We start from the raw sequence: 25,294 nt of genomic DNA, 5'->3' as shown, positions 1-25,294 counted from the left end.
AAGGAGTACAATAAATTAAAAAAAAGAAGACTTTTTTGAAAGTTAATGTTTGCTCATGCTAAGAAGGGGAGGGAGGGTATTGCTAGGGAGACATTGAGGCCGGAAGCTAAGCAATGGGCCTTGAGTTTCAGTTTTAGCAAATGAAACAGTTACAGAGATGAGATGACTTGAGGTATGTAATTTGCTTAAAACATCTAAGATGTTACATTTTATGTCATGTGTGCTTTAACACAATATAAACTCCGGAAATTCAAATGGGTGTTTTAGAAGGAAGATCAAAATATTTTTACTCCTTTTTGGGAATTTCTTCCTCCTCCCCCTCCTATTTCTCTTTGCCCATATCCTCATTTCATTTATATTCAGAGTGTGTGGCACTCCTGGTGGAGCATCTGCCGAGAGGGAGGCCCTCTGGAAGTGAGGTAGCCTGGTGAGAGTCAAGGCTCCTCTGGAGTGGGCTCACGGACACCAGACAGTGGATGGGCCATGTGTTCGAGAAAGCTTACAATGCCTTGCTTAGCTGTGGAAGAGGTATCCTTGAGCTGCTGACTCTAAGGAGGCACAGGGAATGAAATGTATAAGATCGTTTATTAATTTGAATGTGACTCTGCAACCTAATCAATCTTTCTTCAGAGTACACAGAAACAGAACTATTAGTTAAAGGCTATGATGACCCTTGGGAGATATTTAAATGTGATGCACAGTCGTGCCATTCTCCATGCCATAAGGACTCTACCTATCTCAGCATTTAGCCTTCCTATTTTAGCACATAGAAACCAGAGTACGGGGATAGCCAGAAATAGCAAAATATCTTGCCTTCCCGTGTCCTACAGGAACCTTCCTTTATTATAACTATTGTCCCAAGCCTCTGTGCTGACTGTGTCAATTCTACCTTTAAGGCCTCCCAGATCACAAGTTTTCTTTTATTCTTTGCCTTTTTCTTTTTTACAAGGAACTTCAAACAAAGTCCAACAGAGTCACTGTGCTTCTAACTGTTTAAAATTGTGCCCAGGTAATTGTAATTTCTACAGTGGTGGCCATTCCTCTGGTCAGTGAAGTCACACTAAGGGGGGACAAAAAAGATACTTTGAAATTCTTTAACAGCGTATTAAAATGCAAATTGGTCTTCCTATTAAAGATTTCTGGAAGTTCTCTGACAACACATTTAAATGCAAATTGCTGAAGTGTAGATGCTAAAATTAAAATGGGGGAAACACAATACACCTGTGTGGAGGCTCCAGCGCTTCTAACTGGCAGAGCAGAAGGCAAGGCTCTAGGCCCTCTGATGAAATCATCCCGGGGCAGTGACCAGGAGGAGCAGAGCCGGCAGAGTAGAACTTTAAACCAGTTTCACCTCCGCAGCAATGCAGCAGCACGCATCTGAGCCGAACTGACACGCATCTGGAGCAGATCCTTTCTCCCGCCCCTGTAACGGGATGCCTGGACAGGGACAGGCCACGCTTCGCCCCTCTGGCACTATTTACTTTTCGTTGCTGGCTGCCTTGTCATATTTGCAGCCTGTTGGAAGATTTCTCCCCTCTCCTGGCTGTCTCCAAACTGGATCATCACAGAAGGCAGCTCCCCATGGCAACGGCATAAGCAAATGCCCTCCCACTTCCAGTTTTGTGACACCACAGGGTCTTTCTAATTATTCCAAAGAGTGTCATGGGATTCTCAAAACAAAATTTGTCTTAGTTCACTCTCGGTTGAAAAATAAATGTGCACAATTCTGGTTTGGGACTGCACAGCGGTGGTGAGGGGAGTGGGCAATGAGTTACATAAAGGCTGCCGGTAGGCGTGACATTAAATAATGACAGGAAGAACTGCTCAACAGGTTTGAAAGCTTAGAGACTGTTTTACCACTGTGTGATTTCCTAGGAATGGCTGGAATGGGCCCCCAGTTCCCAATGGCGCCAAGATCAATGTTCTCTCTTCCCGTGGAAAGAACCTTTCTTGGCAAAGCTAGGCATTCCAGCCTATGAGACTGGTTGTCCAGGTGGCCTGCCTTTATGTGCTACTCTGTGGCTTCTAGAAAACCTCCTGATGAAATAAGTCTCTTTGGCAACTTTGCTTAAAAATTAAATTTCAAAAAAAAATTAAATTTCAAAATTAAACTAATAATATGATATCTACATTTTCACTTTAAAAAAAAAGACTTTTGGCTTAAACACATAGCTATCTCTTCTGTCTCAGAGACAGCCCCTGCCATGGCTTTGCGATGGACCTTTCATGACTTCCAGAATACATCACAGGCAGTGGAATAACAATTGTGTGTGTTCTCTTAAAAATATTGTAATTTTCCAGTACATTTTCTTCATCTGAATAGTATTTTTAGGGGTGTGATTAGTTTTGACCTAATTCATTTTTCTAGCTCTTGCATCATGCGATATTATTCCTTTAATCACTTCCTTAAAGGGAGACAGAGGTTATTACTATTGAACAGTAATAAAGAGCTCACAGAAGGGGAACACAGAAGGAAACGTGCTACTGTCCCTCACCCATCACAAGGGTCCTGATGAGCATTATAAACAAAATGCAGGTAACAAGCTGAAGTTTTCATACTACTGGAGGCTACAGGAACTAAAACTGGGTGATCCAGGAAGTTTTGCCTTTATTTTTTGTTTGTCGTTTGTTTTTCTGTGCAGGTTCACTGATGAATGGACAGCATGTAGACATGTAACTGGGCATCTGGGTGTTGATCTAAAGTAACAGATTGAGGGGGAACCTCAGGGAGGTGTTGCGCTCACAAGTCATGTCTTCATCTCTGGCAGCGGTCAGGATTCATCTGCAGTGAGGGTCTTTTCGGGAGACCCTCACAGGCATGAGGGACATGGGAGGTACCGTGGTCTGTCTTCTAGAAGGGCATTGTCGTTTCTGTGATGGGTGTTCCATCTATTGTTATCATTGGTCCAGCTGACACTGCTTTGGGTCCTCTCCAGCAACCCTGTGAAAATTAGAGAAACGGAGTTAGAGAAAAGGGGAATGGGAGAAAAGTTGGGAGACCCGGCTCCAGGAGTTTCCCACCCTCTTAGGCTCAATGCATTTAATATGATGAGCCACCATCTCTTAAATTATTATGTTCTAAGAATACCTTGAAATAAAATTACTATGATTTTAATTTTTCAAATAATTTACTAACTTCGTCTATCCAGGTAATTCTGGCTTAGACCTAGCAGTATAGCTACTGACTAGAGTCTGCTTTCCTGGAAAGAGAGGGTTTAATCCTTATTATGATTCTAGTTTATAACCTATGAAATAAAAAATAACAGAATGCGAGAAGTTATAATGACAGTCAAAGCCTGTGTAATGACAAGGGGTAAAACAGGGCTCTGTTAATGCCATTTTTAAAAAGTATTCCCATGTCTATATGGGTTCTATAATCTCCCTTGGGGTGAAAATTTCACTATAAAATTTCCCTTGTTTTATTTCCTTTCTTAAAACTTTGTTCAGGAAACAACAATTTGCAGTTGTAGACTTCTTTGTCTTACGTGGTGGGCTTCATAGCTTAGAAGGTTGAGTATCTGGGATCTTTAGGCGACATGAGTGGTTCAGCTTCCATGATGATACGCAGACGGAGATAGCCCACTGGCCGGTCAGTATCTCATGAACTGCTGGGTAACTTTCTGATGAGGAGCACAGGAACCTGGGAAACAGAAAGGCTTTGAGTGTTTCACTTTCAGTCACTCGACTACAGAACTAGAGAAAGAAGTTCGGCTCACGCCATCATATGTCTGAGAATACTGACTATCGTGGAACGAAGCATCGTGTTCAAAAGCTTTGAGCAAGACAGTGGCAGGGCCAGGGTTATCTACCAGACTCTGAAAGACTGAGTTTGAAGGATAGAGTTCCATGCATTTTGAAAAATTCCACAATACAGTCAGAACACACACACACACACACACACACACACACACACACACACACACACACACACACACCACAGAGTAACCTACGGCTCCTTTGCATGCAAATATAACTCCCCATTTCCAATTCCTCACACTGCTGATCTCTGACATAGCACAGTTTCCAAGACCTCATACGAATGGACACACACAGGGTTCAACATTTAAACCTGGCTGTTTTCACCTATGTAATGTGTTTAAGGTTAACATGTCTGAGAGATTGCATGAGATATTATCATTTCTTAAAGACAATCCAATGCATGGCTGCCAGGAAAGCTTGCTCATCCACTTATTGAAGGCCACTTAGATTATTTCCACCTTTTGGTGATTATGAATTATGCTGCTGCAAACATTTATGTATATATGGTTTGTGTGAAGATCCCGTTTCTACAGGGTATATAGCAGTGTGGGATTGCTATGTTATCTAGTAAGTCTATATTTAGCATATAAAGAAATTGCCAAGGTCTTAAACTACATAATCATGTTATTCTGCAATCACAGGGAATAAAATATCTATCTAGTCACCTACAATTTTGTCAGTATTTGGTGTTTATAATGGTTAGATTTTATCCCATTTACTCAGTTTGCAGTACTCTGCTTTGTGCTTGTTTGTCATTTGTACATCTTTTGAGGGAAATGTCTGTTAAAAAATTTTATATAGCTTTAAATCACATTGTTACCATTTTCTTGTATTTGGACACTCATCTTCAGATTCAGTCTTTTGTTAGGTCTCCGATTTCTGGCTATTTGCTCCAAGAAGAAACTGGTTCTACATTTATCATTTCAGAAAGAAAGCATTTAGCTTTTTTTTTTTAATTTTTAAATTGTTAACATATATATTTATATTATTACACATATAAAAAACTACATATAGGAAGAAGCACAAAACAATGAGGAATTATAAAAATGTTACATTCATAGTGTTTTGGCTATTTGTATTTGACAGCCTTGAAGAAAGCCTATTTCCTATGCTGGGTAGTCTACAAGTCTGAATGTAAATCAGTATCTATAATTTCTCATCTCTATCAACTTAAAACATCTATCTAGACATAAAACATCTTAACCCCTAAACAACTAAGCTTAATTGTAAAACTAAACTATCTGGTCTTCAAACCCATCAGAGACTTGAGAAGGAATAAATTTAATTACCTGAGCATACAGGGGGTGCAGGTTAGCAGCTTCCAAAGTGAGAAAAATGACAGAGACAGTTCGCTGCCTGAACAGTCACCCAAAACTCTCTATAACATTGGAGCATCATCTTCAGCTTTCTGGCCCATTGTTGATCACAAGGTTATTTTTAGTTTATTGGTATAAAATTTTGTATATTAATGCAAAAAATTTAATTTTGATACATTGGTATAGAATTTGACTTTAAGATTATTCTTCACACACATTATATATATTTCTACTCTAATATGAGATATTGTACCCACACAACTCAAGTGAGCAAAAGGTTTACCTCCAATACTTTGAAAGTGTTATGGCAGGCTGTTTAGGGTAGTAAATTATACACGTTGTTAGTTGATCAAATCATGGTCATGTCTATTTTTTCACAAGAGTATACATCCTAGGTGTAACAAATAGATATGATTCTATAGATAGATAAGGTAAAATAGGTAAGGTCTTCAAAAAACCCAGAGTCCTACAGAATATGGCATTTAAAGATGTTTTTATTGTTTTAAGGATTCTTTGACAATAAGACAGGTTAACTCCTGGCAACACCCAGCCTACCTCAAAGAGGATGATGAACATCAAAGAACATCCTTATGGAGATGGCTTCAAATGTGGCAAACAAGCCACTGGGCAAAATGTCCTTGTTTCGGCTACAGACAGATTTCTGTCTAAAAATAGGCAAGCTTGGATGCAGGTAGAGTGGATGGCCAAATTCTGCCAAGACAGGGTAAGCAAATCCTTAATAGTTTCTGCCTCACAAATATGTCTTTCAGATTAACTTTGCTTTTAGTAGCATTTTGGTTTTTGGTGTTGTCAGACCTAATTTTTATAGAAAAGGACTTTTTGGCTCTTGTTGCTTTTGTTGGTTTGTGATGCTATTCCTGTTTTGTAGCCTGGGGTTGTTCTGACCTCATCCCCTCTCGCATCAGCATTCTCAGTGCACTATAGACCTGTCTGTATGCCCGACTAACTTAACATTTTTGCTTGGCTTCTATTCCAGTTCTAGAATCAAGCAGCTCTTAGAACCAGGGCAGGTTGAGAGAGGTGTGGGATTGCATGTGGTTTGAAAGCATTTGAGGACAGAAATGGAAATGAGATACAGAAGGCAAGGTGAGGCAGAGTGACTCTCACCTTAAGCAAACATGGTCTGAAGTGTAGCACCTTGTTTCTTACTCAAGTTTGGCTATTCTGATGGGCAGAGAGCCAGCTCTATGTTGCTCTATAGTTTGAGTCTCAATTGATTTCTGTACTAAATGAAGTAACAGTTCATTACATAAGGGTTCACGTATGGAGGCTCCCGCAAGACAGACTTAGCTTGATTTAGAAGCTGTGTGCTCTCCTAATGTTTAAGAACTCTGTCTAACCACAGATCTCCATGATCTTCTGTGATGTTATCATCTACAAATGCCATCCTCCTGTGTTTTCCATTCAAGTTGAGCATCCATTTTGATTTCATTTTATTTACTGAGAAAAGTATAAATGGGTGTGAGTAGTTGTTGTTTTATGCTTCTTTTGCCTAAGTGTTAATATATGTAGCTCTATTTGTTAAAATGATTATTCTGTCTCCAGTGACCTGCTTGTGCATTGTTATGAAAAAGCAGTTCCAATTCCTGTGTTTCTATTACTGCAATGCAGTTTTTCATTGCTGCATATAAACACCTCTGCTTCCATAGCATTATGTTTATTTTAGTTTCATTTTTTTTCTAATTGACCAAGTAATTAGTTCAAGGGATTGAGTTCAGGACCTTGTTCACAATACGCAAATACATCTCCACTGAGATACATCTTTAGCTCACAGTGTACTCTTACCATGAATTTATTAAATTATCAGTGAGCATTCTACTTAAAAAAAAAAAAAAGACAGGGTTTCTCTGTGTGGTTCTGGCTATCCTGGAACTTTCTCTGTAAACCAGTCTGGCATCAAAGTCAGAGATACACCTAGCTTTGCCTCCCAAGTTCTGAGATTAAAGGCATGGACCACTACTTCCTCCTGTTTTCAAATTCTCTCAACTATTTTATTTCCTTTAATAAAAATTAGATTTTTTTGCCAGGATTTCCAAATAGCCTAAAAATTTGATTGGGATAGTATTACATTTATGTATTATTTAGATTAGATTTAAAAATAATTTTTAAATGTTGAAGACTCTAAACCATGTAATATTTAATTAAGCTTTCTTTTATATTTTTTCTTTGATGTTCTATGTTTTTTAACAATGGAGTCCTAACTCATTTTACTAGGTTTATCCCAAATCAATCAGTTTGCCTGCTTCCTTTCCCTTCCCTTTCCTTCCCTTCCCTTCCCTTCCCTTCCCTTCCCTTCCCTTCCCTTCCCTTCCCTTCCCTCCCCTTCCCTTCTCTCTTTTGAGACAGCTTGAACACTTTGATTGCATTAAATCTTTGAACACTTAAAATATTGTTTAGAGTAAGGAAATAAGACTTATTTTTGTTTATTGATCTCAGATCCCCTGTCTTGGCTGAATTGTTAATTCTTCATGTCAAGGCACTTGCTTTCTAGATGGTTTTGGATTTTTCTTTGCAGATAATTATTTGGCCTGTCAGTAGAGTTTTGTTGATTCTTTTCCAATGTGGATACATTTTGTTTCTTTTCTTGATTTATTTCTTTTCTTGCAATAACTAGGGCTTTAATTATGTCCAGTGGAATTGATGGAATTGATGTGTCTTTGTCCCATTGATTCATTCATTGCTAATTATGATGTAGACTGTGTGTTTTTATAGTGATTCTCAATCAGCATCGTATTTTTATAGTAATTCTCAATCAAGTTAAGGGTATTCCTTCTATTACTAGTGTGTGCAGAGTTAGGATTTTTTGTTTGTTTAAATCTTGAATGAATGTTTGATTTTTAAAACTTTTTCTGCATGAATCGATGTGGCGTTCTCCATTGTTCTGTTAATACTAACTACTGATTTTCAAGTAATGGAGTAGCCTTATATTCCTAGGATAAAGTTCACTTTGTCCCAGCCCATGATTCTTTTTATTGTCTGACGTGACTTGCCAGTATTTCATGAAGGAATTTGGTGCCTAATATATTCATAAGAGATAACTGTTCTGCAGTTTTCATTTTTTTGTGCTCCCTGTGTCTAATTTTGGCATCAGGGTAAGGTTGGTGTCATGAAATGAGTTGAAGAGTACTGCCTGCTTATCTGCCTCCTAAAAGGTATCACAAAGACTGGGCATTATGCAATTTTCAAACTCATATGACGTTTTCAGATGTGAAACCTAAAGACTTAAAAAAAAAAGATTCTCAATTATGATTTGAACTTTTAAACTAGGTACAGAAATGTTCACATAAATGATCATCCCCTCCCCCACCAAAATGAGTTTGATGACATTTATTTTACCTGGTTTATTTCATCTAATTTGTAGACTGAATTTCTTACTATTGTCATGGAATAGTGTCCATAGCATCTGTAACGTACATTTGGATATTGATAGTTTGTATTTCCCACTTTATCTTACTTCTTTAACTGGCTTTGCATTTATTTTATTTTGTCAAAAAAGTTGCTTTTATTTTCATTGATTGCTTTGTGTTTCATATTTTCACATATCTGCTTTATTATTATTGTTGTTATTGTTATTATTATTATTATTTTACTTCCTCTGCCTTATTTAAGCTCCCTGACCATTTCTCTTTTCACTTCTTAGGGTAGAAATTTAAGTTACAGAGTTTCTCTAATCTGAACCTAAGCATGCAGCACTACATTGTCATCAAAACATTGCTTTGGATGCAGCACCTAAATTTTGACATAGTGTATGTTCAACTTCATTCAATTCTAGATATTTTCTACCATCTTTTCAAACTTTCCCTTTGACTCAGTGTTTATTTAGGCATTCTTCAACTTTCAGCTCCGTGAAGATTTCTTTTTCAGATGTCCTCTTCTTACTGATTCCTGGTTCCATTTTGTTATAAACAAAAAATAATACCTTGAGTCATCTCAACTGTGATATGCCTACTTTTATTTTTCTGATGCATCCTGTGGTCTCACTCACTGTGTGTCATGTGTGCACTTGAGGAAAAAAACAGGTGTTCTATTGTTGTTGAGTGGAATGCTTTGTAGATGTTAATTAGGTCAAGCTCACTGATGGTGCAGTGAAGGACTGCTATATCCTGTTGACTGTCTCTCTACTTGATCTCTTGATTGCTGAGAGATGAGTCTGCATGTATAATGAATTTGCCTGTCTTTCCATGCTGTTACCTCCCTTTTCTTTCTGCACGTATCTTAAGAAGATGTCATTTGGTACAGATACACTTAGCAGTTTCACGATTTCCTCCTGAGCCGATCCTTTTCTTCCATTTGCGAAGTTCTTTTCTAGCTCTGGTATGATACTGTGAGATGTATGTTGGTTTCCCTTCCAGTTTCCCAGCATATAATTCCTAAAGCCTCAGCATCTAAGGAATGAGGAGGGGCTTTTATATTCTGCTAAGGTGACTGCCGCTATGTTAGGGGTCCTTGCAGGCTTCATGGTGAGGCCTGACATGAACCTATCCACAGCAGAAGGAAAGGATCTGAACTCTAGCCTCATCCTACAGCGAGTGGTAGGGATGGCAAAGGCAGGCAGAAGGTTGAATTGAATACAAATGGCAAGTGATTTAATCAACCACATGCACACAACAATGTATTCATAAAAACCCGAAAGGCTGAGTTCAGAGAGCTTCCACGTAACTAAACATGTGGCAGTCCTAGGGGGTAGCTTGCCAGAGAGACGTTGGAGAGTCAATGCTTCTCCCACATGCCTTCCCTCATCCATCCATTATCTGGTGGTTTGTATCCTTTAGGCCATCCCTTATTAATAAACCAGTATCTCTAAGAAACATTTTCATGAGGTATGGGAGTTGCTATAGTGGATTGATCAAATTCAAGGAATGGGCTGTGATTTGTGACCATCTTGTCAGAAGTGTAGGTGATAGCCTAATACTTGGGACTTGGTACCTGAAGTGACAGGAAGTTTTATGAGGCTTGTGTCAGATTTACTGTGTGGGGTGCTTTTGTAAAAAGACTGCACTTGACCCCTGCCAAGCAACTAAAAGCAGAATTAAAGTCTGGCATTTGGGCCTTCATCTTGAATTTGGACCCTTTAGTGTGAGTCAGATGCCTTCTTAGTTCTGCCTGTAGGTACACTTACCACTTAAGGGGTGTCAGTCTGAAAATTGGTAAGGCATGATTGATTGGCCCTAAATTTTACCTAAGCCATCTTGTTCCACTTATAGGCTGAAGGCATAACGGTTAGCATAAGTAAGATCTCTTATTTCCAACTTCCAGAATATTTTGCTCCACATCTTCAAAGAGGTGACAGAAAATCCGCTGTCATTATTTTAAACCTGCAGTGAACTTAGAATCCAGAAGCAGTGGGGCCTCCCAGGCAGATCTTGCTCTAATTAGGAGAAATTATCACACACTAGAAAAGGTGGTTGATCCCCTAAGAAGGAGCCATCAACTCCTGGGAACCAGATGGCCTCCTCAAGTTACTGGTAAGGTTTTTTTTTTTTTGGAGCCACTTTACAGAAGCCAGAATAAGATCATGATCAGCTGGGCCAGTTAGACCAGAGCTGATTCACTTATGAGCTACTCCATGTCTTCATTTCCCTCTATTTAAACTTACAATTCATGTAACCTCCAAAATGTGCTAAAATGTCTCATCTGCCTCATCAGTTATAGCCTTCTCAACTGATATTCTTCCCTGTCTTCCCACTGTTCTTGTGTTTGGGTTTGGCCTTGTTGGGCTGTGTAGCTAGCGTGGCCTCTTAGATTCCACAGAGCTGACCTCTGAGCCAGGGCTCTGGGTAACAGAAGAAAAACCACCTGTTTTCTCACCTTTTATTTAATAAGCTATGGTGCTCCTTATCTGGACTTACATGCTTATTTCCATGACAGGGTATGATCTGGTGGCAAAGGAGCAAGGAGACAAATCACACTCTTGGAAACAGTGGAACCCTTTTTGTGAGCTTTTCTGGTATTATAGAAATATATCAACCGAACTCTTCTGAAATTCTCTATAGGGCCCAGAAGAATAAAAAGGTAGAAATGAGGACCTTTTGCCCAGTGGCTAGTTTGCCACATTTGAGGTCCTCATTTCTACTACACACAGAATTCTGCCTAAAAAAAGGGGGCAAGCTTGGATGCAGGCAGAGTTAATGCCAAACTCTGCCAAGACAGGCTAAGCAAGTCCTCAATATTTCCTGCCTCACAAATATATCTGTCAGATATATTGGATCAAAAGGCTGAAGAAGATGCTCCAACTTTATAGAGAGTTTTGGGTGACTATTCAGGTAGAAAACTGTCTCTGTCATCTTTTCATTTGGAAAGTTACTAACCTGCACTTTCGGCATACTCAGATAATCAAGTTTTCTCCTTCTCATGTCTCTGAGGGAGCTGAAGACCAGGTAGCTTAGTTTTACAATGAAGTCTAGTTGTTTAGGGGTTAAGATGTTTTTAGGTCTAGATAGGTGTTTAAGTTGATAGTGACAATATGTGATGGAGATTGATTTACATTTAGAAATCTATATGTGCCAAGATAGGAAAGATGTCTTCTTCAAGGCTGTCAAATACAAAATAGCCCAAACACTAAGAATGTAACATTTATATAATTCCTGATTGTATCACAGTTCTTCTTGCCATCTAGTAATCTAGTGTGTGTGTGTGTGTGTGTGTGTGTGTGTGTGTGTGTATTTGTGTGTATGTGTGTGTATGTGCATATGTACAAAAATAAAATAATTAAAAAAAACAAAAACAAAACAAAAGAATAAAAATTGAAGCAACAGGGCTTTCTCTTCCTATTTCCTGTTGAAGGCGTTTGGAATCTGAAGACAAGAGTGGCAGGAGGCTAGGGCAAGGAGCACTCAGCAGATGTACCATTTCAGGGAGTCACTCAGGATGGGGGCACTTCAGGAAGAAGCTGAGGGGGGTGGGGTGGGGGTTGGGAGTAGGTGCTGAAGGATAGGGAAAGGAAAGGAGGAATGATCAGCCAGATGCCCAAAAGATTGGGGGACTGGGGTGGGGGTAGGGGAGTGAGATGTCACACTAAGCCTTTTCTTTATTTTTTGGGGGGTGGATGGAGGATCTCTGCAGAGATAACCCACCTAAGCCCCTTGCCCCATTCTGGTAACACCCAACTCTATTTTAGTCAATTATAACTGGAGTATGTAGTAGTTTGAATAAGAGTGGCCTTATATTTGGATGTTTAGTCATCAGGGAGTGGCACTCCTTGAGAAGGATTAAGAGGTGTGGCCTTGTTGGAGGAAATGTACCACTATAGGTGGGCTGTGAGATTTCAAAAGCCCAAGCCAGGCACAGTGACTCTCTCTTCCTGTTACCTGTGCATCCAGATATAGAATTCTCAGCTATTTCTCCAGCACCGGGTTTGGCTGCGTGCCAACAGAATGGTACTAGCCAAAAACCTCTGAGACTGTAAGCCAGACCCAATTAGAGGCTTTCTCTTTATAAGAGGTGCCTTGGTCATGGTGTCTTCTTACACCAATAGAACAGGGACCAAAACAGTGCTGCTTGCATAGATTCTAACCCAAAACAAACCCAGAAATTCTGTGGTGTGAATGAAAACTGAATCTTGGAGACTTAGTTTCTGAGGACCACACCATGGTCATAAAAATCATGAAAAAAAGGAAGGAAGGAAAATAAGCCTACCAAGGCTATGCAAGCCAACAGGTAGCAGCTTACATTAGGGTGTACTTCCTCAGTTTGTGGTCATTTAGTTTAAGGAAAAAAGGGGACAATATTTAGAACTCAAGGGACAGTATTACTTTTGAAGTAGTTAAATCCAATGTCTTGAGTCTTAGAGCTTGGAGCCTGTCTTGTGTTGTATGTCTCATATAGTTTTCTTTTAGCTTAATTGTTAGAAAAAATTGTTTTCACAACATGGTCAAGTCATACTATTTCTACCTTTATACTATCCCTCCCCAGCAACTTTAGCAAATAAACTACCTTTCTTGAATTTGTAACTGAAAGTAGGAAGTTCTGGTAGACTCATCTGGGTCAGGCTGTTCTCAGTGGCCAGGCCTAGAGATGAAGGCAGAGGTATTTTGCAAACAGATTGAGTGCCAATGAGGAAAGAGCAAGTGTTCTACACAAAATGAGGTCGTGTGAACAGTAGGGCGGGTGCAGATTGTACAAGGCAAAATGAGTGCTCTCCACTGTGTAGCTGATGTGAAGGGATGGAAGGTTCTCAAGTGAGACTTTTCCTACTTCACAGCGTGCCTTAGAAATCTGTTGTCTATGAGAACGAAGGCTCACAGGCTGGGTTTCTAAAACCCTAGCAGAAACATTTCTCCTGCACCTAGGGGGCAAATAAAAATGCTGAGACTTTGAAGCCACTGATTTTCGAATTGACATGTATAGTAAATGCCATCCTCAGATAACGTTGAATGGCATGCACGGAAGACGAACTACGCCCCCTTTTGCAATAATTGCTACCTGCTGTATTTTGTTACTTATAAGAAAACCGTAAGGAACAGATTTCAGGTTTAAAAAGATTGTCTTTCCAGTTAAAAAATCAGATATATTTTTTGCGTCTAAAATTTCAGAGCTGGGGAAAATTCACTAAGAATTAAAGGCAGAATTGGTGGCGAAGAGGGCAGACATTTCTAAACTTGTGGCTGTCTCGCCTCTGTTTTGGTTCTCCTCACGAACAGGTTTCGTCAGGGTTCACAGGTCAGTGCGCCATGGAGCCCCATCAAAGCACCCCTTCACAGAAGCAGTGTAGGTCAGCCCCGACTGGTCAGCTGACAGCAGAATAGAGGAAGTGAGAAGCTTGCGGAAAACATGGCTTCACAAAACATGGAGCAGGCCTCTGAGAAGAAGTAATGTGTAGGTAGATCTGACGGAAGGAATCCATGACTGCTGTTGAGGCAGCTACATCATAAAAAAATTTCCTAGGAACCAATAAAGAGACAGGGTATTGAAGACTTCCTGTTCAATTGCCCAAGTTACCATTTAACACTCAAGAGAATTTATCTTCAGCATCTTCGAATCAAGAAGAAAAAGGAAGATTATAAAGAAAGAAACAGTTTAACTTTTTTTTTTTTTTATGAGTGTGTTATGGTTTAACTGTTAAATGTCCAGCCTCGTGTGATTCCACACTGGCTGCCTGGCTGGTGGCTGCAGTCCCTTTAGAAAGCAGGCCCTAAGTGGCTGATGCAGGTAGATGAATGGGCCTCACAGCCCACCTCTAGCTCTGCAGGCCTTCTACATGGCCACATGGAGAGGGGAACCAGCATCCCCACCACCTTCTGTGGCAATGGAGTAGGCCGCTCCTGTTGCTACATACCTTCTCACCGTGGAACTGTGATGCAAAGTAAGCCCCCCTCCTGTCCTTTATTCCGTCCGTACTGTGAGGTGTTTTGTTATGGTGATGAGAAGGTGACTAATAAGACATTACTGGTGTGTTCTATTTCTAAGCCTTCCTGCCCCGAAGTCAGGGACTTTGGTTTTGTCCCCCTTTTGACTTCTTCTTTGGGACCCAATAACTGAGGTTTTGTTTCTTGTTTTTTCTCAAAGCAGCGTAAACTTACTGTGGATTCTTCCTGGATTTTATCTTAAACATTTGAATGATATCCATGTACTGGTTTGCCTCACAAGTATAAAGTTGATGAACAGTGAAAGGAGCACTTCTGGTTTAATTTCAAGCCTGCACTCCATCAAGCTGGCATTTCCATCTGCACCTGGAATGATGATGTTCTGTGGTTGACAGTGACGACATGCTGGTGACCTCACCTGAGAACACACGTGCAGGAAAGCCATTTGTGGTTCATGTTCCATTCCTTCAAAACAGACAAGATCGAGCAGATTATAGACTTGGAGAATGTGTTGTTTCAGCCATAGGTCCAAGCCCTAGGAGAATAGATGGTGGTGGTGTGCCCATCATTAAAGACAGTCTGTCTTTACTGCACTAGCTGTTTAAGAGGTTTTTGTTTGCTTTTGTTTTAATTTTCATCCAGGCCAGCAGTCAGGAAGGACTGATTTGTTGTTAAGCTGGGCTTCATATTTTTTCATTACTTCTCCCATTTTGTTCTTGATTGTCATACCTCTGGATGATTTATTCAGGATAGTCATTTTCAGGTGTATGAGCAAATGTACCTCTTTCTTTCTAAATTGTCTTTGTTGTACATGATCCTCACATTCCTGAGTTAGAGATATTGACTCTTACAGAGATATGACTGTAAGATGGCCTCTGCTGTTACTTTGACCTCTAATTAATTAATTAAGCACCATCATTGGGTGCTTAATTCATAAATGCTTGTACATTTTCAAAAGGCTCTCAGATGCATGGACAATAGCTCTTTTTAATAAGTAACATACCTTGTACATCTTGCATGATAAGCCTTAGACTGGCTTCGTAATTTAAGAATTTAATTTAAAAGATAGTTCTAAATACCAGCATGCTTAGCTACCATCAGAGGTGCTGGTGCACAGCTGATGAATAAGACTTTGTCTTCCAGCGTGGGGGTTGGAAGCAGGAAGCAGATGCCCTCGCTTATTGACATTCCGTGCTTCAGAGCTGTCATTTAATTTTACATCCAGCTACTGCTTTATAAGGAAGAATTATATCTCTGTCTTTAATGCTAATTTTAAGAGTATTTGCAAAGTTTCTCTCTATATATCAAGGTACATAGAGCTGCTTTAACGATGTCATAGTGCATTCCCTACTGTGGCTGGGGAGAAACCATCTATTTCCTATGATAATTGTGGCGAGAGCCGTAGCAAGAGCAATGAAACTATGTCAAACAATAATTAAGCGTTTACTATGTACCAGGTACGACTATAAATATACTTTATGATTTATGTTTTATAATCTTTATTTGTTCCCAGAAATAGGCACGAAGGCAGGTTTGGATATGCAAGCATTTTGTTAAGGAAAATGTCTTCAGTGGCAAAATGAGAGGAAACTGCAGGAGGCTGGAGGTCTCTTAGGTCGTTATGGTGGCTATTCTCGGTCGTCAACGTGGCTACACCTGGCGTTAACTAAAACCCACGCTGGGCACACCTGTGGGGGACTTTTTTTTTAGTTAAATAATTTCAAGGGGGAAGGCCCACGTAAGATTTGTTTTTATTCTTCTCTCATTTATTACATTCTGACCAGTTTCTCTCCCTCTACTGCTTCTGGCTTCACCCCTCTTCTCACATCCCCTCTACCCCAGATCCAGTCCTTTTCCATTTCCCTTCAAAAACACAGCAGGGGGAATCCACTTTTAATCCACATCTTCTGAGTTGGGAAGATCTACCTTTAATCTGGGCCACACCTGCTACAGGAAGCCTTTGTGAAAGTCATGGAAGAAGGAAGAATGCTTTATTTGCCTGCTTGCTTTAGCTCTCTCTGGCAGGTCCATCCTTTCACTCATATTAGAGCCTATTTCCTTGGGATTCTAACATGAATCGAAGAGCAGCTGAAGCATCCTAATTCATGGACTGATGTCCATGGACTCATGAACAGCTACTGCATCCTTGAACCTCTCATTGCTTAGACAGCTATTGTTGTTGGACTCATTGGACCACAGACTGTTAACCAATTCTAATAAACCCCCTTAAGAATGTGTGTGTGTGTGTGTGTGTGTGTGTGTGTGTGTGTGTGTGTGTGTGTGTGTGTTCTATAGGTTATGTATAAATTCTGTTACTCTACAGAACCCTGACTAATACAGTCACAATCCCTGTTTTTCCTGAAGTGTGAGTGGAAAAAGAGGTTAGGCAAAACTATCTTCGATGGTCAGTTATCAATCAAGGGAACATTAGGCAAGATGCATGCAGTGGTTTGGATGAGCGTGGCTCCCTTGGGCTCATGTATTTCAATGCTTGGTTCCTGGGTAGGGAGGATTAGGCGGTATAGGTATCGCCTTGTTGGAGGACATGTGTCACTGGTGTTGGGCTTTGAAATTCCCAAGGCTCATGCAAAGCCCAGTCTGTCCGTCTGACTGTCTGTCCGTCCTTCCCTCCCCTCCCCTCTCCTTTCTCGTCCCCTCCTCTCTCTCCATCTCCGTATGCCCAAGGAATCTTGAGTGGAAATTGACTGTCAAAGCAGTCTCCGATCTTCCAGAAACGGGCCTGTCTGAATGCTCTTTCTGAATTCTAGTTTATCGCAAAAGGAAAGATAACTATGTATAGGGTTGGAGTGGAGGGTTGATTGCAACGCTGGTGTGGAAGGTGGAGAAGCTACCACCTTAGTAAACTGATCCCTGATGCTCACTGTAGCTAAAAGTTTGTAGATGCAGAAGACTAAGGCTACACAGAGTAGGTAATCAATCTGGGGAAGGTTAACAAGTAACAGCTGAGAGCTTAGGGGCTCAGGCAGTGCAGTCTGGTATCCCATTCTGTTACTTTGACCAGCTAATCAATTGTTAAGGTTATATTTGGATATTTTTTTATGTAAGATACTTAACAGAAACCTTTACAAGGACTTATAACTGCCCATGGGTCTCATTGAAGATGTAGTTAAATGTCTCCTCACCCAATAGATTGCAGCTTGGGATGGAACTTCAGAATTGACCTGTTAAGGGTCACGCTTGCTGCTTCTTATGCGTGGTTCTTCAATTGGACTTTTATATATGCTCCTATGGGAAATAGAACTTCAGGTGGATGCTGAAAAGGGTAGCTGATATTCTGGTTGTACCAGTTTCTAGTTGCAAGGTCTTGGATGATTTACCTAAGTTCACGAAACCCAGCTTACAGCTTTGCGAACTGGAGTGGTCATAACATTGCCGATTAATGATTCAGGACTCACACCTGCTTGGTTCCTACTGGGCTAGATGTGAACATTGTGCCTGGTGGGGCAAGTACAGTGAAAGTGCAGGTTGTGATGATTCTGTCCTGGTCATGCCCCTCCACCTCAGCAGCGAGATGCTTCTCTGAGTGTATCTGGCACTAATGATTGGTGGAAGCTGATTATTTGTCAAATTCATGTACTTTAACTTTGTCTTTCTATTCCTATGAGTCAAAGAGGAGTGTCATTTAGTGAGACAATACATCAAAAGATCAGTCACCTCTATATCTTCAGTACAACATAAGAGGTCTTAAAGGAGCATCCTGGTCCTGTTAAAGGCTTGGGAATGGAATACTTGCATTGGCCCTTCACTGCTGCCCTTGGATTCTGTCTTTTCCACAGCACTGCCAATATGTTTAACAAATCAACAGTGAAAGTAAATCGCACTGCCGTGGAACATGATAGAAAATTTCACTTATTGGTTGTTCCTTTCTCTAGCTAACTATGAGGACCAGAATGTACCGAGTGCCTGCAGCCTGTAACATATTACTCTTAGGTTCCTAGTATACTACTTGCTCATGGGAAGTAGTATCAAGCTAATCTTCCAAGGATTTAAGAGAATAGAGTTTTAAATTAGTGATGTGACTGCCATTAATTCTTTATCTGCCTGCTATCATGAGTCATACCCTACATGCTTAGTTCTTTTTCTGTGTGGGACATCCCTAGAGAGGGATGCGGAGAAGGTGCTGCTGTCTGACTGGACTCTTGTGTTGTTGAGCCAAGATTCAGAGCCAAAAGGAAAGTTACTTGACCTTCCCTAGTTTCAGCCTCTACAAAGTGAGGTAACACTCTATTTCAATGAGAATGAGCATTAGATAAATGCCTTCCTTTCCTAGCACCTAGCTGGCCCCAAAACTGTGGTTATATAATAACTTGTCTTCAATATTAATTCCTGTTTCTAGTTAACAAAATGGTACAAATTAAACTTCAGGTTCTGGCAGTTCATTTGATAGTATGAGATTAAGAAAGTTATCAAAATAAATAAACAAGTACCCAACTGGTAACTCATTTTGTAGCCTAGCGCGGTGGGTCGAATGAGACTGGATACCATAGGCATATATGTTTGGACACCTGGTCCACAGTTGGTGGAACTGTGTGAAAAGGAGTAGGAGGTGGGGCCTTGGTGGTAAAGGTATATTACTAGTGCTGGGCTTTGAGGTTTCAAAAAATTCATTATCCCCAGTTACCTCTCTCTGACTTATGTGTGGATTAATATGTAAACTCTCATCTACTGCTCCAGTGCTGTGCTTGCCTACCTGCTTCCAGGCTCCCCATCATGGCGGTCATGTACTCACCTTCTGAAACTGTAAGGCTTTGATAAGTTACAATAGAAAACTGCCTAAGGCATCCAGGCAAACCATACCAAATAAAATTAATTTGGGTCAAGGATCTTCCTTTTCTGTGGTTTATTCATTTTAATGATGCTAATGACTGAGTTCCCACACTTCCCAATTATTGAAAAAGTGAATGTGCAGGGAGAGGAAGTTTTCATTATGACTTACTTTTAAAAGATTCTGTCTTCTTTTCTGTCAATACACTTACATTTGTTCACACTGGGTATCTGTCAGCCACATGCCGTATAGACAGATGTCATCATTTCTCTTGGCAACATGGCATTCCCAAGGCATTTACTTCCCCAAAAAAGCATTGTTTTATTTTCTCTGAATGCCTGTCAAGAGTGCAGTTTTTATGTTTAGGGACATCAGCTGATGTCTTTGGAACTCATCTTTGAAGTGTTTGAGCCATTCCTTCAGTTTTAGATGAACTCTGCCATCCTGGCCTGCAACTGTCTTACTATTCAGACTGGGATACAGATTTTTAAAATACTTTATTAACTAATTTAAAACTGTCTTGTTTCAAAAGGATTGTGAGTTAAAAAGATGTAACAGTGAAGGACAAAACAATGAGAGAGAGAGAGAGAGAGAGAGAGAGAGAGAGAGAGAGAGAGAGAGAGACACCACCTATCGAGCAGGTGGCCAATGTGGACTATGAAGACTCCCAGAAGAGAAAGGTATTGGGTCTAAATGAAGAAAGAACTCATCTGTGATTAAGCCGTGGAGACTGACACTCTTAACTGCTGGAGCAGAACAAACCAAGACATGGAATTTAGCACAGAGTGGCTTACACTTTTATGACTCGTGGGCTGGCATTTTTAATTCATATGTACCTAGTGAAGCCAACAAGATCCCCTCTCCTCCTCTGTCACTTTCTTTGGAACTAAACTCCTGCCTGCTCAGATCGCTAACTTTGAGCGCTCCACTGTGATGCACATGCTGACCTTTCGTCTTGATCTGATCATATGTTCCCTGTGATATTTTCCTATATCATTCCAGGCAAACATTATAATTAAATTCTCTTTGTTAGAACGCAGCATATACCATTAATGTGACAAAGCATATTGCTTTCCTTAGTCATCTGCTACCCTTAGCTAAACTGTGCACTTTAAAGACACAGTGATAAGTAGATGTTTATAATTACTTTATTTGAGTTGCACTGAGTACTCCTGCTTGTAATGTTAAAGAGGAATGATCTGCTCACAACTTTAGTGAGGTATAACCCCCAAATCCTAAGATCAGAGCCTATTAACCTGAGATTATAGCAGGCCTGAAAACACCATCCTGAAGTCCTGAATTTCACTTTCTTTTTTTTTTTTTTTTTGGTTAGGAAGAGTAGCTACCAGTTCAGTATTAGTAGTGTCTCTGACCTCTGCATCCACAAACATTACTTTAAAAAAATCTATCAGTTTGTGTTATTTTTCTGCCTGTCACAGTGATAAAATATCCAGAAAGAAAGCAATTCAGGGGAGAAACCCTTCCCAGGGCACAATCATGGCAGGCGAGTCAGGCGACAGGAACAGAAGGCTGGTCACACCATAGTCACAGTCAGGAAGCAGGTGAAAGATGCTTGTTCTCAGCTAGCTTTCTCCTGTTCATAGGATGCAAGCCCAGGGTTTGTGCCACTAATTTTCCACAGGTTCTTTTCACCTCAAATAAGGCCACCAGCATAATCCTGCACAGGCATGTCCAGAGGCTAAATAATCTCTCACAGGTGTGTCTGGATTCCTGTCTCCCAGGTGATGGCAAATTCTATTGACTTGGAGTTTACACTACATATCACACCATCATACAGTTATCTCAAATTCAAAGAAAATTGTTTAAGAAGCTATTTGGCTAATTAATGAAGGAACTCATATTCTATGTGGATTTTTATAGTATTTTAACTATTTTTCAACAAACGTGGGTTATTGTGGTGATTCTTTGCATCTTGTTTGTTTTTGCACTTAAAACCTTTATTAGGAGGAAGGGTCAGGGGTCCTTCACCATATTAGAAGGTCTGGAAATATGGCATATTCCCTATGTCTGCAAACACTGCTACCCCACTACGCTTTTCAGGATTCTGTGGGCACTTTTCATATCACTCTTGTCCCTGATCTTCCCTCATTGCTTTCTCTCTTCTTCCTCACATTAGTTCTTTATCCCATGGGTTAAGAGTTCCTCCCAGTCTTATTTTCAAGCTTTTTAACAAGTTGTCATCTGAAATAATGAGACATCAGCAACGACCCCTACCATAAGGGAACCCTAGAGATGTGAACTATTTAGCATATTCTTCATTTGATAACCTATACTCTTTGTTGGTTTGATTTCTAAAAATTATCTCTGTTTCAGGAACTAAATGCTTGTTGATTTTTATTTACAAAGATTTTTTCTGGAAGTCATGAATAGTGGTAGTGATGTGTGCCTGCAGTCCTCACTGTGTGAGAGAGTGAGGTAGAAGTATTGCTTGAGCTCGGAGTTTGAAGCCAGCTGAGGCAGCATAGCAAGACACTATATCAAAAAGAACAGTAGTTGCACTGATTACCTTCTAATTATATGCATTTATTTAGTTACCAGGGGGGGTGGGGTGCATGCTGTGTTGTATATTTGCAAATCAAAAGATAACTTGTGGGGCATGAGTTTATAAACTTACTTTATGGGTTCTAGGGACCAAATGTAGGGTGTCAGGCTTCCTGCCAAGTATCTTTACCCAGTGAAGCTTCCTGGTGGCCCAGGAGCTTTATTTTTACTCACTAGTGCTGTCTCTGACCCTATTCACTGCTGAAATTTTATTTTGAAGTATCTTTTAATTTTAACTGGAACTTTATCCATCTACAGAGACCTCCCAGTGTATTCACATTAAGCAGGAAGGATGGTAACCCATTTAAAAGCCTGCATCTGGAATTCCAAAACCCCTTAGGTCCATGCCAATTTCAGCAATGAGTTAACCACAAAAGCATAGCTTAATAAAACAGGGCATCCATTCCACTTAATTAGTCAGTCTTTTTATGTAATTAAATAAGCAGCCAATTTTATTTTACATATAATGTTGGATGTTTTGGGGATATTATCAGTGGTTTAACCAGGTTATATGCCCCACATCTTGGTAAATTAAAGCTGGAATGTGTTTTTGAATGAATATCGATGAGTCATATCTTATTTTGCTTTTGCTGACTCTAAAATGAAAATAATGACAGAATAATCAAAATGGATTATAATGAATTTTTAAACAGCTATTGACTTACTTTCACTTGATTCCCATAAAAAATATGCTGATAACCATAATTCAGTGCAGCTTGCTTTTTAACTAGATGTCTATGATGTGTATTTTCTAAAATGCATGAGATATTTAAGAGTGTCCTTGATACCAAACTCTCTGGGTGCTTATGAGCATGTTTACATATAGACTTTATTTTATAAGAGTTGTTTCTTCTGTTTATGAGCTCACCATTATTCCTTTCATAGTTTGTGCATACATAATTGTTCAATTCTACATGTCTGTGATTTTCCTGGGTCAGAGTCTTAGGGACCCTGAGAAGTGGGTGTGATGTGGGGTGTGCTAACTCACTTATTAATGGGAGATAACAATTGTAAATTTATGTAAATTAACCACTATTAGTTAAGCATAATGAGTAAGCAAAAGGCTAGATCTCTACCTCTATGAAGGGCTCAGTAGAGCATAGGTACTTTATTTTTATTAATAGCATTTACATCTGCAGTTGGCTACTGCTGCTTTGCTCTAATGCCTTGAATAGTGACTGGCAGACATAAGACTCTTGAGAAGGGATCTCTACCAGTAAAATCTAGCAAAGAATTTGTGCCCATCATTACAGAAGTTCTCCTAGGAGAGACTAATCAGAGAGCAGCACAAGACACTAGAAAACACCAACCAAAAGTAGGACTTACGGATGTCAGTGGATCCATCAGGACACCCAGGAAGACGAAATACCTCTCAGATCAGTCTTAAGGAGACACAGATTTTTATACTTCGGTACTTGTCAGTGACTAAGGGTTACTATGGGGGACTATGGTAGTCAGAGTTTGACTTCCCAAAATATCTATGCCTTTGTCTTGGAACCTGTAAATATATTATCTTACATGGCAACAGTGACTGTGTAGATGTGTTAGGAGTGTGGCTCATTAGGCCAGGCAAGTGTCTTGGGTGGTCTAGATTGTCTAACAGCCATGGAAATAATTAGATGTGGAAGATTTTTTCCCCAGAGTTCAAAGAGATGCTGTTCCTTAGATCAAAGGGGTAGGGAATGGTGTCCAATGACTCTGAGTGATGAAAAGAAGCCACGAGGCCATGAATGTATAATACCTGGAGAATATGAAAACACAATGGGATGTTTCCCATTACTTCCCAAAGGGAAAATGGTCTGGCAACAGCTAGTGACATTTGTGCCTGGCTTCTGATCTACACAACTTTTAGTTGATAAGTTTTCATCCTTTCTAGTTATTAAATCAAGCCATTATGGTAATGTTATGGTGACAACAGAAAACTAACACATGACTCGTAAGTGTTGAGAACTTCCTAGTCTTCCAGTCTCTGCTCCTTCATTTTATCAGGCTAGGAAAAGAACAGTGGTGGCGTGGGTGCCAGAGTTGGAGGGAAAATATACCAGGGTAGAAAGAGCTCATAAAACTTCAAAAGAAGTCTTGGTAGATCTGAGAATCCATCGATGGAACCCGTTACAGATGGCAGAATTCTTTAGCTTAGCAAATGAGCAAATGAACTTGTTAGCTATGAGTGTAGAGAGACTATGTCTGAAACCAGTACTAGGGCACTTTTCTTCTAAAGTGTTTGACAATCAACATGTTTTTCACATTCAATTGTCTTCTCCTTTTCTTTAGGTTCTTGAAATTCCAGTGGATTAGAAAAGTAAAAACATTTTTTAGACCTAGTAAAAAAAAATCAAAATTTAAAACTCAGTCTGTGCTGTAGAAATCTTACAGAAACGCAACGATGCTTTGGAGAATTTCTCTCTATGTACCTGACTTGTAAACTGCCGTAACTAACCAGCTGGAGAATTCTCTGTCCTCTGGAGCATTTGGCTGGCTTGGCAGCAAAACAAAACACAAGTACCTAGGAATGGAAAAGGAGCATTCGTTAGAAGCAATTGTTTTGAGAAGTAAGCTAAGGTCAAGACAGAATAAGCTAAAGGAATATGTCTCATCTTTTGATGTTCGCCTTCCTCCAGGCTTTCTCTTTTCTCACTATTTGTTTCTGCACAAGAATCCCAGGTGAATTTCTTTCTTATGGAAAATGTAGAGTATAGCCTTTGTATGTAGACGATGCTCTCCTCATTCTTGCATTCAAGAGTCAGTAAAAGACAGATGGATGGAATAGCAACATAACTGACATGAATTTGCTCATGTTCTTTGAGACATGATTTCTGTAACTTATGTGGCTTCCTATTATTGCCCATTCATAAAAGATGCTTTAAATCTAATAAAATGGAAATGAGCTCATGGGCAGCAGCCTGGGAGGTGCTGCTATCACAAAATCAATAATGCTATTGACTCTAGTTCCATCTTTTAGTGACTTACTTTTTTCCCATAAAGTGTTGGTAGTGTTTTTATTGCTGCATAAAAAACAATGGCATACATTTTAGATTTACATGTCACAATAGTGAGAATGCTTTCACTGCAAGTAAGAGAAAATCTGATCCAAATATGCTTCAACGATAGGTATTTGTTAGCTCTAAGGAATCTGGAGACAGGTAACCCAGGGTTGGTTTGCGGGAGGCAGCTGAACATTTCATGCCTGCTATCTTTTCAGATCCCTGGCTTAACATTGTCTGCAGAAGCTTAGACACCATATCTAGGAATACAGAACATATGATGAAGAAATTTCCTTCAATAAGACTCATTTTAGCATGGGCAGAAGCTCTGCAAAAGGCATATCTTTAGTTTACTTCTCTTGGTATCATATACCAGGTCTGGAAGCCAGGCAGACACAGGATTGAATATCTGTAGAGGGTATTTCCTGTCTTTATGTTGAGAGATTGCCTCTGCCACCAATGAGCAAGGAGATAGCTATGAGACATAGTCCTGGGAATAGGTTCCACATGGTGATGATAATACAATGTGATAATGTTGGTGTTTAGCATAGTGCAAGAAAACAA

At 39.9% G+C, this 25,294-nt stretch overlaps 1 protein-coding gene across 2 annotated transcripts in view; it reads left to right on the top strand.

Annotated features, from left to right (window-relative positions):
• Window positions 1–25,294, top strand: part of KCTD16 (potassium channel tetramerization domain containing 16) — a 351,666-nt gene that overhangs the window by 154,187 nt on the left and 172,185 nt on the right. The gene's annotated exons all lie outside the window — the stretch shown is intronic.

Source organism: Acomys minous (assembly GCF_964271855.1).
Source record: "Acomys minous genome assembly, chromosome: 4".
In the NCBI taxonomy this organism is placed as follows: Eukaryota; Metazoa; Chordata; class Mammalia; order Rodentia; family Muridae; genus Acomys; species Acomys minous.
The sequence above is the reverse complement of the archived record's forward strand: the minus strand, read 5'-3'. Positions and strand labels throughout refer to the sequence as shown.